At 31.7% G+C, this 17,492-nt stretch overlaps 3 non-coding genes across 3 annotated transcripts; all 3 read left to right on the top strand.

Annotated features, from left to right (window-relative positions):
- Positions 1-445: 445 nt before the first annotated feature.
- TRNAT-AGU (transfer RNA threonine (anticodon AGU)) lies at positions 446-519 on the top strand. Its single transcript has one exon. It is a non-coding gene; the product is annotated as a tRNA-Thr (tRNA).
- A 4,981-nt stretch (positions 520-5,500) lies between these two features.
- TRNAT-AGU (transfer RNA threonine (anticodon AGU)) lies at positions 5,501-5,574 on the top strand. Its single transcript has one exon. It is a non-coding gene; the product is annotated as a tRNA-Thr (tRNA).
- A 9,039-nt stretch (positions 5,575-14,613) lies between these two features.
- Positions 14,614-14,687, top strand: TRNAT-AGU (transfer RNA threonine (anticodon AGU)). Its single transcript has one exon. It is a non-coding gene; the product is annotated as a tRNA-Thr (tRNA).
- Positions 14,688-17,492: the final 2,805 nt, after the last annotated feature.

Genomic DNA, 17,492 nt, shown 5'->3' on the forward strand with positions numbered 1-17,492 from the left:
CTCAGCAGCACCTTATTATTGGCTCCTTACATGTAAGAATAATTTTAATCACGCAAATGTTGAATACTATTTAAAAAGAAAAGTCTTGTTCTGTGACCTTTAGAATGGTTCATCTTAAATTGAAATAGAAAAAGTGGTATTGTGAAGATTTTTAAAGTAATGCCTTGAATGAAAAAGGGAAAAGACAATGACAAAGAGCAAAATAGAGATAAAAGATCATTCTGGAGTTGAATTCAAGTAATGCATTCTTGAACAAGGCATAATTCAAAATTCTATGAATATGGTAAACAGTATATTAATGAAGTGTTTATGAATAAGATTAATGTTCTCATCTAAAGTGATTGAGTAGAGCATTGTATGAACTTAGAAAAGATTATGAAAGAGAAAAACTCAGGATTTTCTTGAAAACTATAAGGCAAACTGTCCCATTAAGCATTTTCAAGAGGGTGCTGTGGCTCAGTTGGTTAAAGCACCTGTCTAGTAAACAGGAGATCCTGAGTTCAAATCTCAGCAGCGCCTTCATTTTCTTATTCTTAAATAAAAAATTATTTTCATTAAGTCGTACTTTGATACAATTAAATTAGAAAAGTCTGATTCATCTTTCTGTTGAACAGATCATCTTAAACCTAATAAAAAATAAAAGTGTTCTCACGATTATAGTAGCAATACTGTGATCGCAAAATGAAAAAGGTATATCAATGAGGAAGTCACTGTTGAAATATTACCCTAAATTTGAGCAATATTGATGTTTTTATGTAAAACAATTATTTGTAACTATTCAATAAAGGGAATTGAGTTTAAAAATAGTTTTTTTAATACCACATAGTTATTCTTGTTTAGAGATTAGGAATCCTTTCTTTTATAACATTGGAATATATATAAAGAATCTTTATTGCAGGCACCGAATTCGATCGCCAATACTAAATTAATGATTCCTTCATTGTTACTACAGTAGGTGCTGTGGCTAACTGGTTAAAGTACCTGTTTCGTGAATAGGAAATCCTGAGTTCAAATCTCAGCAGCACCTTATTATTGGCTCCTTACATGTAAGAATAATTTTCATCACGCAAAAAAGAAAAGTCTTGTTCTGTGACCTTTAGAATGGTTCATCTTAAATTGAAAGAAAAAATGTGGTATTGTGAAAATTTTTAAAGTAATGCCTTGGATGAAAAAGGGAAAAGACAATGACAAAGAGCAAAATAGAGATAAAAGATGATTCTGGAGTTGAATTCAAGTAATGCATTCTTGAACAAGGCATAATTCAAAATTCTATGAATATGGTAAGCAGTATATTAATGATGTGTTTATGAATAAGATGAGTGTTCTCATCTAAAGTGATTGAGTAGAGCATTGTATGAACTTAGAAAAGATTATGAAAGAGAAAAACTCAGGATTTTCTTGAAAACTATAAGGCAAACTGTCCCTTAAAGCATTTTAAAGAGGATACTGTGGCTTAGCTGGTTAAAGCGCCTGTCTAGTAAACAGGAGATCATGAGCTCAAATCTCAGAAGTGCCTTCATTTTCTTATTCTTAAATAAAAAATAATTTTCATTAAGTCGGACTTTGATACAATTAAATTAGAAAAGTCTGATTCATCTTTCTGTTTAACAGATCATCTTAAACCTGATAAAAAATCAGAGTGTTCTCATGATTATAGTAGCAATACTGTGATTGCAAAATGAAAATGGTGTATCAATGAGGAAGTCACAGATGAAATATAACCCTAAATTTGAGCAATATTGATTTGTTTATGTAAAACAAATATTTGTAACTATTCAATATAGGGAATTGAGTTTAAAAAGAGTTTTTTTAATACCACATAGTTATTCTTGTTTAGAGATTAGAAATCCTTTCTTTTATAACATTGGAATACAGATAAAGAATCTTTATTGCAGGCACCGAAATCGATCACCAATACTAAATTAATGATTCCTTCATTGTTACTACACTAGGTGCTGTGGCTAAGTGGTTAAAGTGCCTATCTCGTAAACAGAAAATCCTGAGTTCAAATCTCAGTAGCACCATATTATTGGCTCCTTACATGTAAGAATAATTTTCATCACGCAAATGTTGAATACTATTTAAAAAGAAAAGTCTTGTTCTGTGACCTTTAGAATGGTTCATCTTAAATTGAAATAAAAAAAGTTGTATTGTGAAGATTTTTAAAGTAATGCCTTGAATGAAAAAAGGAAAAGACAATGACAAAAGAGCAAAATAGAGATAAAAGATCATTCTGAAGTTGAATTCAAGTAATGCATTCTTGAACAAGGCATAATTCAAAATTCTATGAATATGGTAAGCAGTATATTAATGAGGTGTTTATGAATAAGATGAGTGTTCTCATCTAAAGTGGTTGAGTAGAGCATTGTATGAACTTAGAAAAGATTATGAAAGAGAAAAACTCAGGATTTTCTTGAAAACTATAAGGCAAACTGTCCCTTTAAGGATTTTCAAGAGGGTGCTGTGGCTTAGTTGGTTAAAGTGCCTTTCTAGTAAACAGGAGATCCTGAGTTCAAATCTCAGCAGCGCTTTCATTTTCTTATTCTTAAATAAAAAATTATTTTCATTAAGTCGTACTTTGATACAATTAAATTAGAAAAGTCTGATTCATCTTTCTGTTGAACAGATCATCTTAAACCTAATAAAAATAAAAGTGTTCTCATGAATATAGTAGCAATACTGTGATCGCAAAATGAAAAAGGTATATCGATGAGGAAGTCACAGTTGAAATATTACCCTAAATTTGAGCAATATTGATGTTTTTATGTAAAACAATTATTTGTAACTATTCAATAAAGGGAATTGAGTTTAAAAATAGTTTTTTTTAATACCACATAGTTATTCTTGTTTAGAGATTAGGAATCCTTTCTTTTATAACAATGGAATACATATAAAGAATCTTTATTGCAGGCACCGAATTCGATCGCCAATACTAAATTAATGATTCCTTCATTGTTACTACAGTAGGTGCTGTGGCTAAGTGGTTAAAGTGCCTGTCTCGTAAACAGGAAATCCTAAGTTCCAATCTCAACAGCACTTTATTATTGGCTCCCTACATGTAAGAATCATTTTCATCACGCAAATGTTGAATACTATTTAAAAAGAAAAGTCTTGTTCTGTGACATTTAGAATGGTTCATCTTAAATTGAAATAAAAAAAGTGGTATTGTGAAGATTTTTAAAGTAATGCCTTGAATGAAAAAGGGAAAAGACAATGACAAAGAGCAAAATAGAGATAAAAGATCATTCTGGAGTTGAATTCAAGTAATGCATTCTTGAACAAGGCATGAATCAAAATTCTTTGAATATGGTAAGCAGTATATTAATGAGGTGTTTATGAATAAGATGAGTGTTCTCATCTAAAGTGATTGAGTAGAGCATTGTATGAACTTAGAAAAGATTATGAAAGTGAAAAACTGAGGATTTTCTTGAAAACTTTAAGGCAAACTGTGCCTTAAAGCATTTTCAAGAGGTTGCTGTGGCTTAGCTTGTTAAAGTCCCTGTCTAGTAAACAGGAGATCCGGAGTTCAAATCTCAGCAGCGCTTTCATTTTCTTATTCTTAAATAAAAAATTATTTTCATTAAGTCGTACTTTGATACAATTAAATTAGAAAAGTCTGATTCATCTTTCTGTTGAACAGATCATCTTAAACCTCATAAAAAATAAAAGTGTTCTCATGGTTATAGTAGCAATACTGTGATCGCAAAATGAAAAATGTATATCAATGCAGAAGTTACAGTTGAAATATTACCCTAAATTTGAGCAATATTGATGTTTTTATGTAAAACAACTATTTGTAACTATTCAATATAGGGAATTAGTTTAAAAATAGTTTTGTTTAATACCACATAGTTATTCTTGTTTAGAGATTAGGAATCCTTTCTTTTATAACATTGGAATACATATAAAGAATCTTTATTGCAGGCACCGAATTCGATCGCCAATACTAAATTAATGATTCCTTCATTGTTACTACAGTAGGTGCTGTGGCTAACTGGTTAAAGTGCCTGTCTCGTAAACAGAAAATCCTGAGTTCAAATCTCAGCAGCACCTTATTATTGGCTCCTTACATGTAAGAATAATTTTCATCACGCAAATGTTGAATACTATTTAAAAAGAAAAGTCTTGTTCTGTGACCTTTAGAATGGTTCATCTTAAATTGGAATAAAAAAAGTTGTATTGTGAAGATTTTTAAAGTAATGCCTTGAATGAAAAAAGGAAAAGACAATGACAAAGAGCAAAATAGAGATAAAAGATCATTCTGGAGTTGAATTCAAGTAATGCATTCTTGAACAAGGCATAATTCAAAATTCTATGAATATGGTAAGCAGTATATTAATGAGGTGTTTATGAATAAGATGAGTGTTCTCATCTAAAGTGATTGAGTAGAGCATTGTATGAACTTAGAAAAGATTATGAAAGAGAAAAACTCAGGATTTTCTTGAAAACTATAAGGCAAACTGTCCCTTTCAGCATTTTCAAGAGGGTTCTGTGGCTTAGTTGGTTAAAGCGCCTTTCTAGTAAACAGGAGATCCTGAGTTCAAATCTCAGCAGCACCTTCATTTTCTTATTCTTAAATAAAAAATTATTTTCATTAAGTCGTACTTTGATACAATTAAATTAGAAAAGTCTGATTCATCTTTCTGTTGAACAGATCATCTTAAACCTAATAAAAAATAAAAGTGTTCTCATGATTATAGTAGCAATACTGTGATCGCAAAATGAAAATTGTATATCAATGAGGAAGTCACAGATTAAATATTACCCTAAATTTGAGCAATATTGATGTTTTTATGTAAAACAATTATTTGTAACTATTCAATATAGGGAATTGAGTTTAAAAATAGTTTTTTTTAACACCACATAGTTATTCTTGTTTAGAGATTAGGAATCCTTTCTTTTATAACATTGGAATACATATAAAGAATCTTTATTGCAGGCACCGAATTCGATCGCCAATACTAAATTAATGATTCCTTCTTTGCTACAACAGTAGGTGCTGTGGCTAAGTGGTTAAACGGCCTGTCTTGCAAAGAGGAAATCCTGAGTTCAAATCTCAGCAGCACCTTATTATTGGCTCCTTACATGTAAGAATAATTTTAATCACGCAAATGTTGAATACTATTTAAAAAGAAAAGTCTTGTTCTGTGACCTTTAGAATGGTTCATCTTAAATTGAAATAGAAAAAGTGGTATTGTGAAGATTTTTAAAGTAATGCCTTGAATGAAAAAGGGAAAAGACAATGACAAAGAGCAAAATAGAGATAAAAGATCATTCTGGAGTTGAATTCAAGTAATGCATTCTTGAACAAGGCATAATTCAAAATTCTATGAATATGGTAAGCAGTATATTAATGAAGTGTTTATGAATAAGATTAATGTTCTCATCTAAAGTGATTGAGTAGAGCATTGTATGAACTAAGAAAAGATTATGAAAGAGAAAAACTCAGGATTTTCTTGAAAACTATAAGGCAAACTGTCCCATTAAGCATTTTCAAGAGGGTGCTGTGGCTCAGTTGGTTAAAGCACCTGTCTAGTAAACAGGAGATCCTGAGTTCAAATCTCAGCAGCGCCTTCATTATCTTATTCTTAAATAAAAAATTATTTTCATTAAGTCGTACTTTGATACAATTAAATTACAAAAGTCTGATTCATCTTTCTGTTGAACAGATCATCTTAAACCTAATAAAAAATAAAAGTGTTCTCACGATTATAGTAGCAATACTGTGATCGCAAAATGAAAAAGGTATATCAATGAGGAAGTCACAGTTGAAATATTACCCTAAATTTGAGCAATATTGATGTTTTTATGTAAAACAATTATTTGTAACTATTCAATAAAGGGAATTGAGTTTAAAAATAGTTTTTTTTAATACCACATAGGTATTCTTGTTTAGAGATTAGGAATCCTTTCTTTTATAACATTGGAATATATATAAAGAATCTTTATTGCAGGCACCAAATTCGATCGCCAATACTAAATTAATGATTCCTTCATTGTTACTACAGTAGGTGCTGTGGCTAACTGGTTAAAGTACCTGTTTCGTGAATAGGAAATCCTGAGTTCAAATCTCAGCAGCACCTTATTATTGGCTCCTTACATGTAAGAATAATTTTCATCACGCAAAAAAGAAAAGTCTTGTTCTGTGACCTTTAGAATGGTTCATCTTAAATTGAAAGAAAAAACGTGGTATTGTGAAGATTTTTAAAGTAATGCCTTGAATGAAAAAGGGAAAAGACAATGACAAAGAGCAAAATAGAGATAAAAGATGATTCTGGAGTTGAATTCAAGTAATGCATTCTTGAACAAGGCATAATTCAAAATTCTATGAATATGGTAAGCAGTATATTAATGATGTGTTTATGAATAAGATGAGTGTTCTCATCTAAAGTGATTGAGTAGAGCATTGTATGAACTTAGAAAAGATTATGAAAGAGAAAAACTCAGGATTTTCTTGAAAACTATAAGGCAAACTGTCCCTTAAAGCATTTTAAAGAGGATACTGTGGCTTAGCTAGTTAAAGCGCCTGACTAGTAAACAGGAGATCATGAGCTCAAATCTCAGAAGTGCCTTCATTTTCTTATTCTTAAATAAAAAATAATTTTCATTAAGTCGGACTTTGATACAATTAAATTAGAAAAGTCTGATTCATCTTTCTGTTTAACAGATCATCTTAAACCTGATAAAAAATCAGAGTGTTCTCATGATTATAGTAGCAATACTGTGATTGCAAAATGAAAATGGTGTATCAATGAGGAAGTCACAGATGAAATATAACCCTAAATTTGAGCAATATTGATTTGTTTATGTAAAACAAATATTTGTAACTATTCAATATAGGGAATTGAGTTTAAAAAGAGTTTTTTTAATACCACATAGTTATTCTTGTTTAGAGATTAGAAATCCTTTCTTTTATAACATTGGAATACAGATAAAGAATCTTTATTGCAGGCACCGAATTCGATCGCCAATACTAAATTAATGATTCCTTCATTGTTACTACACTAGGTGCTGTAGCTAAGTGGTTAAAGTGCCTATCTCGTAAACAGAAAATCCTGAGTTCAAATCTCAGGAGCACCTTATTATTGGCTCCTTACATGTAAGAATAATTTTCATCACGCAAATGTTGAATACTATTTAAAAAGAAAAGTCTTGTTCTGTGACCTTTAGAATGGTTCATCTTAAATTGAAATAAAAAAAGTTGTATTGTGAAGATTTTTAAAGTAATGCCTTGAATGAAAAAAGGAAAAGACAATGACAAAAGAGCAAAATAGAGATAAAAGATCATTCTGAAGTTGAATTCAAGTAATGCATTCTTGAACAAGGCATAATTCAAAATTCTATGAATATGGTAAGCAGTATATTAATGAGGTGTTTATGAATAAGATGAGTGTTCTCATCTAAAGTGGTTGAGTAGAGCATTGTATGAACTTAGAAAAGATTATGAAAGAGAAAAACTCAGGATTTTCTTGAAAACTATAAGGCAAACTGTCCCTTTAAGCATTTTCAAGAGGGTGCTGTGGCTTAGTTGGTTAAAGCGCCTTTCTAGTAAACAGGAGATCCTGAGTTCAAATCTCAGCAGCGCTTTCATTTTCTTATTCTTAAATAAAAAATTATTTTCATTAAGTCGTACTTTGATACAATTAAATTAGAAAAGTCTGATTCATCTTTCTGTTGAACAGATCATCTTAAACCTAATAAAAAATAAAAGTGTTCTCATGAATATAGTAGCAATACTGTGATCGCAAAATGAAAAAGGTATATCGATGAGGAAGTCACAGTTGAAATATTACCCTAAATTTGAGCAATATTGATGTTTTTATGTAAAACAATTATTTGTAACTATTCAATAAAGGGAATTGAGTTTAAAAATAGTTTTTTTTAATACCACATAGTTATTCTTGTTTAGAGATTAGGAATCCTTTCTTTTATAACAATGGAATACATATAAAGAATCTTTATTGCAGGCACCGAATTCGATCGCCAATACTAAATTAATGATTCCTTCATTGTTACTACAGTAGGTGCTGTGGCTAAGTGGTTAAAGTGCCTGTCTCGTAAACAGGAAATCCTAAGTTCAAATCTCAACAGCACTTTATTATTGGCTCCCTACATGTAAGAATCATTTTCATCACGCAAATGTTGAATACTATTTAAAAAGAAAAGTCTTGTTCTGTGACATTTAGAATGGTTCATCTTAAATTGAAATAAAAAAAGTGGTATTGTGAAGATTTTTAAAGTAATGCCTTGAATGAAAAAGGGAAAAGACAATGACAAAGAGCAAAATAGAGATAAAAGATCATTCTGGAGTTGAATTCAAGTAATGCATTCTTGAACAAGGCATAATTCAAAATTTTATGAATATGGTAAGCAGTATATTAATGAGGTGTTTATGAATAAGATGAGTGTTCTCATCTAAAGTGATTGAGTAGAGCATTGTATGAACTTAGAAAAGATTATGAAAGAGAAAACTCAGGATTTTCTTGAAAACTATAAGGCAAACTGTCCCTTTAAGTATTTTCAAGAGGGTGCTGTGGCTTAGCTGGTTAAAGCGCCTGTCTAGTAAACAGGAGATACTTAGTTCAAATCTCAGCAGTGGCTTCATTTTCTTATTCTTAAATAAAAAATTATTTTCATTAAGTCGTACTTTGATACAATTAAATTAGAAAAGTCTGATTCATCTTTCTGTTGAACAGATCATCTTAAACCTAATAAAAAATAAAAGTGTTCTCATGATTATAGTAGCAATACTGTGATTGCAAAATAAAAATTGTATATCAATGAGGAAGTCACAGATTAAATATTACCCTAAATTTGAGCAATATTGATGTTTTTATGTAAAACAATTATTTGTAACTATTCAATATAGGGAATTGAGTTTAAAAATATTTTTTTTAATACCACATAGTTATTCTTGTTTAGAGATTAGGAATCCTTTCTTTTATAACATTGGAATACATATAAAGAATCTTTATTGCAGGCACCGAATTCGATCGCCAATACTAAATTAATGATGCCTTCATTGTTACTACAGTAGGTGCTGTGGCTAAGTGGTTAAACTGCCGGTCTCGCAAACAGGAAATCTTGAGTTCAAATCTCAGCAGCACATTATTATTGGCTCCTTACATGTAAGAATAATTTTCATCACGCAAATGTTGAATACTATTTAAAAAGAAAAGTCTTGTTCTGTGACCTTTAGAATGGTTCATCTTAAATTGAAATAAAAAAAAGTGGTATTGTGAAGATTTTTAAAGTAATGTCTTGAATGAAAAAGGGAAAAGACAATGACAAAGAGCAAAATAGAGATAAAAGATGATTCTGGAGTTGAATTCAAGTAATGCATTCTTGAACAAGGCATAAATCAAAATTCTTTGAATATGGTAAGCAGTATATTAATGAGGTGTTTATGAATAAGATGAGTGTTCTCATCTAAAGTGATTGAGTAGAGCATTGTATGAACTTAGGAAAGATTATGAAAGTGAAAAACTCAGGATTTTCTTGAAAACTTTAAGGCAAACTGTGCCTTAAAGCATTTTCAAGAGGTTGCTGTGGCTTAGCTTGTTAAAGTGCCTGTCTAGTAAACAGGAGATCCGGAGTTCAAATCTCAGCAGTGCCTTCTTTATCTTAATATTAAATAAAACATTATTTTCATTAAATCGTACTTTGATACAATTAAATTAGAAAAGTCTGATTCATCTTTCTGTTGAACAGATCATCTTAAACCTGATAAAAAATCAGAGTGTTCTCATGATTATAGTACCAATACTGTGATCGCAAAATGTAAAAGGTAGATCAATGAGGAAGTCACAGTTGAAATATTACCCTAAATTTGAGCAATATTGATGTTTTTATGTAAAACAATTATTTGTAACTATTCAATATAGGGAATTGAGTTTAAAAATAGTTTTTTTTAATACCACATTGGTATTCTTGTTTAGAGATTAGGAATCGTTTCTTTTATAACATTGGAATACATATAAAGAATCTTTATTGCAGGCACCGAATTTGATCGCCAATACTAAATTAATGATTCCTTCTTTGCTACTACAGTAGGTGCTGTGGCTAAGTGGTTAAACTGCCTGTCTCCCAAACAGGAAATCCTGAGTTCAAATCTCAGCAGCACCTTATTATTGGCTCCTTACATGTAAGAATAATTTTAATCATGCAAATGTTGAATACTATTTAAAAAGAAAAGTCTTGTTCTGTGACCTTTAGAATGGTTCATCTTAAATTGAAATAGAAAAAGTGGTATTGTGAAGATTTTTAAAGTAATGCCTTGAATGAAAAAGGGAAAAGACAATGACAAAGAGCAAAATAGAGATAAAAGATCATTCTGGAGTTGAATTCAAGTAATTCATTCTTGAACAAGGCATAATTCAAAATTCTATGAATATGGTAAGCAGTATATTAATGAGGTGTTTATGAATAAGATGAGTGTTCTCATCTAAAGTGATTGAGTAGAGCATTGTATGAACTTAGAAAAGATTATGAAAGAGAAAAACTCAGGATTTTCTTGAAAACAATAAATCAAACTGTCCCTTTAAGTATTTTCAAGAGGGTGCTGTGGCTTAGCTGCTTAAAGCGCCTGTCTAGTAAACAGGAGATCCTGAGTTCAAATCTCAGCAGCGCTTTCTTTATCTTAATATTAAATAAAACATTATTTTCATTAAATCGTACTTTGATACAATTAAATTAGAAAAGTCTGATTCATCTTTCTGTTGAACAGATCATCTTAAACCTCATAAAAAATAAAAGTGTTCTCATGATTATAGTAGCAATACTGTGATCGCAAAATGAAAAAGGTATATCAATGAGGAAGTCACAGTTGAAATATTACCCTAAATTTGAGCAATATTGATGTTTTTATGTAAAACAATTATTTGTAACTATTCAATATAGGGAATTAGTTTAAAAATAGTTTTTTTTAATACCACATAGTTATTCTTGTTTAGAGATTAGGAATCCTTTCTTTTATAACATTGGAATACATATAAAGAATCTTTATTGCAGGCACCGAATTCGATCACCAATACTAAATTAATGATTCCTTCATTGTTACTACAGTAGGTGCTGTGGCTAACTGGTTAAAGTACCTGTCTCGTAAACAGGCAAAACTGAGTTCAAATCTCAGCTGCACCTTATTATTGGCTCCTTACATGTAAGATTAATTTTCATCACGCAAATGTTGAATACCATTTAAAAAGAAAAGTCTTGTTCTGTGACCTTTAGAATGGTTCATCTTAAATTGAAAGAAATAACGTGGTATTGTGAAGATTTTTAAAGTAATGCCTTGAATGAAAAAGGGAAAAGACAATGACAAAGAGTAAAATAGAGATAAAACATCATTCTGGAGTTGAATTCAAGTAATGCATTCTTGAACAAGGCATAATTCAAAATTCTATGAATATGGTAAGCAGTATATTAATGAGGGGTTTATGAATAGGATGAGTGTTCTCATCTAAAGTGATTGAGTAGAGCATTGTATGAACTTAGAAAAGATTATGAAAGAGAAAAACTCAGGATTTTCTTGAAAACTATAAGGCAAACTGTTCCTTAAAGCAATCTGTAGAGGGTCCTGTGGCTTAGCTGGTTAAAGCGCCTGTCTAGTAGACAGGAGATCCTGAGTTCAAATCTCAGCAGCGCCTTTTATTCTCTTATTCTTAAATAAAAAAATAATTTTCATTAAGTCGTATTTTGAGACAATTAAATTAGAAAAGTCTGATTCATCTTTCTGTTGAACAGATCATCTTAAACCTGATAAAAAATCAGTGTTCTCATGATTATAGTAGCAATACTATGATTGCAAAATGAAAATGGTATATCAATGAGGAAGTCACAGATGAAATATAACCCTACATTTGAGCAATATTGATTTTTTTATGTAAAACAATTATTTGTAACTATTCAATATAGGGAATTGAGTTTAAAAAGAGTTTTGTTTAATACCACATAGTTATTCTTGTTTAGAGATTAGGAATCCTTTCTTTTATAACATTGGAATACATATAAAGAATCTTTATTGCAGGCACCGAATTCGATCGCCAGTACTAAATTAATGATTCCTTCATTGTTACTACAGTAGGTGCTGTGGCTAAGTGGTTAAAGGACCTGTCTCGTAAACAGGAAATTCTGAGTTCAAATCTCAGCAGTACCTGATTGTTGGCTCCTTACATGTAAGAATAATTTTCATCACGCGAATGTTGAATACTATTTAAAAAGAAAAGTCTTGTTCAGTGACCTTTAGAATGGTTCATCTTAAATTGAAATAAAAAAAGTGGTAGTGTGAAGATTTTTAAAGTAATGCCTTGAATGAAAAAGGGAGAAGACAATGACAAAGAGCAAAATAGAGATAAAAGATGATTCTGGAGTTGAATTCAAGTAATGCATTCTTGAACAAGGCATAATTCAAAATTCTATGAATATGGTAAGCAGTATATTAATGAGGTGTTTATGAAATATGATGAGTGTTCTCGTCTAAAGTGATTGAGTAGAGCATTGTATGAACTTAGAGAAGATTATGAAAGTGAAAAACTCAGGATTTTCTTGAAAACTTTAAGGCAAACTATGACTTAAAGCATTTTCAGGAGGGTGCTGTGGCTTAGCTGGTTAAAGTGCTTGTCTAGTAAACAGGAGATCCTGAGTTCAAATCTCAGCAGTGCCTTCTTTATCTTAATATTAAATAAAACATTATTTTCATTAAATCGTACTTTGATACAATTGAATTAGAAAAGTCTGATTCATCTTTCTGTTGAACAGATCATCTTAAACCTGATAAAAAATCAGAGTGTTCTCATGATTATAGTAGCAATACTGTGATTGCAAAATGAAAATGGTGTATCAATGAGGAAGTCACAGATGAAATATAACCCTAAATTTGAGCAAAATTTATTTTTTTTATGTAAAACAATTATTTGTAACTATTCAATATAGGGAATTGAGTTTAAAAAGAGTTTTTTTTAATACCACATAGTTATTCTTGTTTAGAGATTAGGAATCCTTTCTTTTATAACATTGGAATACATATAAAGAATCTTTATTGCAGGCACCGAATTCGATCACCAATACTAAATTAATGATTCCTTCGTTGTTACTACTGTAGGTCCTGTGGCTAAGTGGTTAAATTCCCTGTCTCGTAAACAGGAAATCCTGAGTTCAAATCTCAGCAGCACCTTATTATTGGCTCCTTACATGTAAGAATAATTTTCTTCATGCAAGTTTTGAATACTATTTAAAAAGAAAAGTCTTGTTCTGTGACCTTTAGAACGGTTCATCTTAAATTGAAATAAAAACGTGGTATTGTGAAGATTTTTAAAGTAATGCCTTGAATGAAAAAGAGAAAAGACAATGACAAAGAGCAAAATAGAGATAAAGGATCATTCTGGAGTTGAATTCAAGTAATGCATTCTTGAACAAGGCATAATTCAAAATTATATCAGTATGGTAAGCAGTATATTAATGAGGTGTTTATGAATAATATGAGTGTTCTCATCTAAAGTGATTGAGTAGAGCATTTTATGAACTTAGAAAAGATTATGAAAGAGAAAAACTCAGGATTTTCTTGAAAACTATAAGGCAAACTGTCCCTTTAAGTATTTTCAAGAGGGTGCTGTGGCTTAGCTTGTTTAAGTGCCAGTCTAGTAAACAAGAAGTCCTGAGTTCAAATTTCAGCAGTGCCTTTTTTTTCTTATTCTTAAATAAAAAATTATTTTCAATAAGTCGTACTTTGATACAATTAAATTAGAAAAGTCTGATTCATCTTTCTGTTGAACAGATCATCTTAAACCTAATAAAAAATCAGTGTTCTCATGATTATAGTAGCAATACTGTGATTGCAAAATGAAAATGGTATATCAATGAGGAAGTCAAAGATGAAATATTACCCTAAATTTGAGCAATATTGATGTTTTTATGTAAAACAATTATTTGTAACTATTCAATATAGGGAATTGAGTTTAAAAAGAGTTTTTTAATACCACATAGTTATTCATGTTTAGAGATTAGGAATCCATTCTTTTTTAACATTGGAATACGTATAAAAAATCTTTATTGCAGGCACCGAATTCGATCGCCAATACTAAATTAACGATTCCTTCATTATTACTACAGTAGGTGTTGCGGCTAAGTGGTTAAAGTGCCTGTCACGTAAACAGGAAATCCTGAGTTCAAATCTCAGCAGCACATTATTATTGGCTCCTTACATGTAAGAATAATTTTCATCACGCAAATGGTGAATACTATGTAAAAAGAAAAGTCTTGTTCTGTGACCTTTAGAATGGTTCATCTTAAATTGAAATAAAAAACGTGGTATTGTGAAGATTTTTAAATTAATGCCTTGAATGAAAAAGGGAAAAGACAATGACAAAGAGCAAAATAGAGATAAAAGATAATTCTGGAGTTGAATTCAAGTAATGCATTTTTGAACACGGCATAACTCAAAATTCTGTGAATATGGTAAGCAGTATATTAATGAGGTGTTTATGAATAAGATGAGTGTTCTCATCTAAAGTGATTGAGTAGAGCATTGTATGAACTTAGAAAGGGTTAAGAAAGTGAAAAACTCAGGATATTCTTGAAAATTATATGGCAAACTGTTCCTTAAAGCACTTTTCATTGGGTGCTGTGGCTTAGCTGGTTAAAGCGCTTGTCTAGTAAACAGGAGATCCTGAGTTCAAATCTCAGCAGCGCCTTCTTTTTCTTATTCTTAAATAAAAAGTTATTTTCATTGAGTCGTACTTTGATACAATTAAATTAGAAAAGTCTGATTCATCTTTCTGTTGAACAGATCATCTTAAACCTAATAAAAAATAAAAGTGTTCTCATGATTATAGTAGCAATACTGTGATCGCAAAATGAAAAAGGTATATCAATGAGGAAGTCACAGTTGAAATATTACCCTAAATTTGAACAATATTGATGTTTTTATGTAAAACAATTATTTGTAACTATTCAATATAGGGAATTGAGTTTAATAGGAGTTTTTTTTTTTAATACCACATAGATATTCTTGTTTAGAGATTAGGAATCCTTTCTTTTTTAACATTGGAATACACATAAAAAATCTTTATTGCAGGCACCGAATTCGATCGCCAATACTAAATTAATGATTCCTTCATTTTTACTAGAGTAGGTGCTGTGGCTAAGTGGTTAAAGTGCCTGTCTCGTAAACAGGAAATCCTGAGTTCAAATCTGAGCAGCACCTTATTACTGGATCTTTACATGTACGAATAATTTTCATCACGCAAATGTTGAATACCGTTTAAAAACAAAAGTCTTGTTCTGTGACATTTAGAATAGTTCATCTTAAATTGAAATAACAATTGTGGTATTGTGAAGATTTTTAAAGTAATGCCTTAAATGAAAAAGGGAAAAGACAATGACAAAGAGCAAAATAGAGATAAAAGATCATTCTGGAGTTGAATTCGAGAAATGCATTCTTGAACAAGGCATAATTCAAAATTCTATGAACATGGTAAGCAGTATATTAATGAGATGTTTATGAATAACATGAGTGTTCTCATCTAAAGTGATTGAGTAGAGCATTGTATGAACTTAGAAAAGAGTATGAAAGAGAAAAACTCAGGATTTTCTTGAAAACTATAAGGCAAACTGTCCCTTAAATCTTTTTCAAGAGGGTGCTGTGGCTTTGCTGGTTAAAGCGCCGTCTAGTAAACAGGAGATCCTGAGTTCAAATATCAGCAGCGCCTTCTTTTTCTTATTCTTAAATAAAAAAATATTTTCATTAAGTCGTACTTTGATACAATTAAATTAGAAAAGTCTGATTCATCTTTCTGTTGAACAGATCATCTTAAACCTAATAAAAAATCAAAGTGTTTTCATGATTATAGTAGCAATACTGTGATTGCAAAATGAAAAAGGTGTATCAATGAGGAAGTCACAGTTGAAATATTACGCTAAATTGGAGCAATATTGCTGTTTTTATGTAAAACAATTATTTGTAACTATTCAATATAGGGAATTGAGTTTAAAAATAGTGTTTTTTTAATACCACATAGTTATTCATGTTTAGAGATTAGGAATCCATTCTTTTTTAACATTGGAATACATATAAAAAATCTTTATTGCAGGCACCGAATTCAATCGCCAATACTAAATTAACGATTCCTTCATTGTTACTACAGTAGGTGCTGCGGCTAAGTGGTTGAAGTGCCTGTCACGTAAACAGGAAATCCTGAGTTAAAATCTCAGCAGCACCTTTTTAGTGGCTCCTTACATGGAGAATAATTTTCATCACGCAAATGTTGAATACTATGTAAAAAGAAAAGTCTTGTTCTGTGACCTTTAGAATGGTTCATCATAAATTGAAATAAAAAACGTGGTATTGTGAAGATTTTTAAAGTAATGTCTTGAATGAAAAAGGGAAAAGACAATGACAAAGAGCAAAATAGAGAAAAAAGATCATTCTGGAGTTGAATTCAAGTAATGCATTCTTGAACAAGGCATAATTCAAATTTCTATGAATATGGTAAGTAGTATGTTAATGAGGTGTTTATGAAATATGATGAGTGTTCTCGTCTAAAGTGATTGAGTAGAGCATTGTATGAACTTAGAGAAGATTATGAAAGTGAAAAACTCAGGATATTCTTGATAATTATATGGCAAACTGTTCTTTAAAGTACTTTCCATAGGGTGCTGTGGCTTAGCTGGTTTAAGCGCCTGTCTAGTAAACAGGAAATCCTGAGTTCAAATCTCAGCCGCTCCTTCATTTTCTTATTCTTAAATAAAAAAATATTTTCATTAAGTCGTACTTTGATACAAGTAAATTAGAAAAATCTGATTCATCTTTCTTTTGAACATATCATCTTAACCCCTTCGATGCTCATGACGGAGCGGTTCCGTCATGAGCATCGGTTGAGCTGTACTCATGACGGAACCGCTCCGTCATGAGCACAGCCCCTGGGGGAAGCGCTGGCCCTCCCCCCCTGGGGCATCGATCGTGCCCCCACAGAGGGGGATGGCAGCGGAAGAGTTTCCGCTGCCACCCCCGAGCCCCCCCACGCTTCCTGATGACGTCAGCGCGCACAGTGCGCGCCGGCGTCATCAGGAAGCGTTGGACGCGCTGGAATTCATTTCTTCCAGCGCGTCCAACGGGGAGGGTGAGTATTTTGCTGCGGTATGGCGGGTGGGGGCGGAATTCAAAGGCCTTGATGCATCGGGGGAGAGGAAAGAGTATTTCCTCTCCCCTGATGTCTCAATGCTGGGCCTTCCTGTCCCACGATCGCGCACAGCGTCGCGATCGTGGAGCAGGGATGCCCCACTAGACACCAGGGATGTCCTTTTGGTGATTTGGGAAGCGACCCCTTGGGTAAGGGCCGCTTCCCTAGGTGGCTGATATTTACACAGACTTTTCTGCCCCCCCCCTTCCCGGGGGCAGATCGGTCCACTTTCGGTCCGTTTCTGACCCCAGGGGGGGCAGAAAAGCCCACTAGACACCAGGGATGTGTTTTTATTTATATGGGAAGCGGTCCCTTGAG

The sequence above is a fragment of the Triturus cristatus genome, chromosome 12, assembly GCF_964204655.1.
Source record: "Triturus cristatus chromosome 12, aTriCri1.1, whole genome shotgun sequence".
Lineage (NCBI taxonomy): Eukaryota > Metazoa > Chordata > Amphibia > Caudata > Salamandridae > Triturus > Triturus cristatus.